General features: G+C 34.4%; 1 pseudogene; it reads left to right on the top strand.

The window, feature by feature from the left end:
- Positions 1 to 818: 818 nt before the first annotated feature.
- LOC132653359 (U2 spliceosomal RNA) lies at positions 819 to 956 on the top strand (annotated as a pseudogene).
- The last annotated feature ends 1,961 nt before the right edge of the window (positions 957 to 2,917 follow it).

The following is a 2,917-nucleotide window of genomic DNA, read 5'->3' as shown; positions in this document are numbered from 1 at the left end:
GCTTGGGAGGGAATGAGGGAGCAGGATACAGCTGGGATACAGAATTAATAAAATGTAAATATATATTAGTATATTTCACTCAAAAGCAAAGTGCATACAATCATTAAAATAATTGAATAAATTCTAACTTTGATAAGTAATGAATGTATCATTAGTAAAATTTTGTTTTAAATTCATTTATCTTCCAATCAAATAGACTAACTCTGAATACTTTAATACTTCAAAACTAGTATCTTTCTTCATAAAAAGACCTGCAATTGAAAAATTGACAAAAGGAAGAAAAAGGAAACAAATTTCTAGTAAGAACTTGTTTTGATTGTTCAGCATATTCTCTGGTTATATACCAATCTATTTCTATGAGATTTGATATTTGAGTGTTATACTCCTTAGTGAAAATGGCTATCATCTTTATTCACAAAGAGTTTTTGGAACTGAAAAATACACTGCAGAAATGACAATCTTTTGCGTCTATTGTAGAACTCTTTATGCGACTCATATGTTCCGAATTCTGAAACTTATCTATTCTCAAGTAGTGTTATTTTCTATGAAAACTGTAACATAGTAGGGATCCTTATTAGATTTTTTAATTTTTATTTATTTATTACTTATTACAAATTTCACTTTTTATCCCAGCTTTATTTCACTCTCTCATCTCCTTTCCAGTCCCTCTATCCATCCCTTGTATCACCCTATGCTCCCCCCTCCACCAGTCCACTGATAGTAGAGGACCTCTTCCACATATACCTAACTCTAGCACTATCAGGTCTCAACAGGGCTGGCTGCATTGTTTTCTTCTGTGGCCTGGCAAGGCTGCACTCATCGCTCTTGCTCTTTTGGCTAAGATCAAGTATAGTATTTGTTCTTATCAGTTTAATATCTGATACACCCTCTATTCTTATTAGGTTTTAAGAAGTATGAAATTGAGGATACATTACTATTCTTCAAACAGAACCATTGTTTAAAAGTACCTAAATATATTATGAAAAGAAAATAAAAGTTAGTAAATGAATGTAAATGGCTTTCAGTGCATGGTAATAAATATTGTTCTTTAATTTAAAATAACAAAAGAAAACTATTGGTAATGAAGCATAAGAAAAAGGAAAAATAAGGAAATATATACTGAAATATGTATTATAGTACCTATGAATTAAATGAAATATTTGCAGTGAATATGCATGTGTATTTGCATGCCTGTCCAAATGTTAAGACTACAACTGCATGTTTACAGGAATGATGACAATACTATTACTATAACCATAACTTAAAAGTAAGTTATATACAGGCAAGGAAACGTGATTATTCAGTGTGTTAAGAAACGTACACTTCACTTAATGGAGACAGTAGTTTAAAGATAGGATGATCCTACACAATAGTTTATACTGGAGACTCCAGGCAAGCACAGAAATATGATTGCTACACTAAGATAGAACAAAGAAATCCAGAATGCAGGCTTTTATGATCCCAGCGTACCCCACCATACCCACTGTAATGTGGAAAAAGAGCTGCCTGTAAGTTGGACATTAGCCTTTAGCTTCACTGTGGGCCCAGGAATTCCTTGCCAATGCTACCAGCCCATAGGTCTTTGAAGGGAGAGGCCCCCACAATATCAGACTACTAAATTACACTGGTTTGGCCAGGGATATTATAGAATGTTTTTTGTGTGATTTATGAATAGAGGAACACACCTTAAGATAAAATAAAAGTCATATCTAGACATTTAATTTAAATAGACAGACACAAACATCTATAATGAATTATTAAAATTTGAATTTACAAATTTCTCTAACAAGAATTATCTTCTACAAGCACATAGTGCTGATTCCAAGAATGCAGACCAGTTAAAAATTCAAATATTTAGTTACTGTCATATTTAGTGAATAATATTGTCATATTTAGTGTATAAGCCAATAATAAAGCTGTGGGATCACAGGGAATGTAGAAAATTGCATTTGACACATCTAGCAAATGCTCTTCCAAAAAGCTCTAGCATGGAATAAATTTCCTTTCATTACTCAAAGAAGGTTTTGACTAGAGCTAAAGAGAGCTCAGTGCCACTGAGTTCCTGTCAGAGACAGCTCCTGTTCCCCATACTAGGGAATCCACTTGGAGATTGAGCTGCCATGGGCAATATCTGAGCAGGGGTTCTAGGTTACTAGTGGAGGGGCATAGGAGGAGAAAAGGGATGGAAGGTGGGTTTGGGAGGAAATGAGGAAGGGGGCTACAGCTGGAATACAAAGTGAATATATTTTAATAAAAAGAAATAAAAAACAAAGAAAGAAACAAAGAAGAAAGAGAGCTCAGTGCTTAAGAGAGTATTTGCTTCTGCAGAGAGCCAGCATTCAGTCTCTGGCATTGAGAGAAAACTATAAAATGCAAACCAGAAATACTAAACTTCAAGATGAGACAATATCTAGAGTATAAAAGTTCAAGGAAGGAAGTAGGCATGCATTACCATTCTACTCAATATAACACTGCAAATCCTCTGCAGCGCAGCAAGACATTCGGCCCAAGCTACTTTCACCCTAGATAGGAAGTTGTAGTAAGTTGTATCCCACTTCTACATTATGCTCTGCGTTTATCATTTTAAATTTTAATAGTGATGCAAAAGGTCAGGGAGCTACTGTGAGTCTGGATCTGAGGTGCAGTGGAAGTTTTGATGCTGCTGTTAAATCTCTACAAGTTCACATTTCATAGGTGAACTTTCTTCTCTGTTTGCAATATTTGGTTCTGTAACATTTATCTGCTCAGTGATAGTTTCAGAAACTTTAGCTGTTATGAGTCTATAGAGATACCTAGTAAATATGCAGCCAATTTTCCATATTTAAAATAGTGGCCAAAATCTAAAGACCCTTCAAATAAATGACCCCATCTTAAAAAATAGTAGAGCTTAGAAATGAAATTCACTGAACAGATGCAA

This window comes from Meriones unguiculatus, chromosome 3 (genome assembly GCF_030254825.1).
Source record: "Meriones unguiculatus strain TT.TT164.6M chromosome 3, Bangor_MerUng_6.1, whole genome shotgun sequence".
NCBI lineage: Eukaryota > Metazoa > Chordata > Mammalia > Rodentia > Muridae > Meriones > Meriones unguiculatus.
The sequence above is the reverse complement of the archived record's forward strand: the minus strand, read 5'-3'. Positions and strand labels throughout refer to the sequence as shown.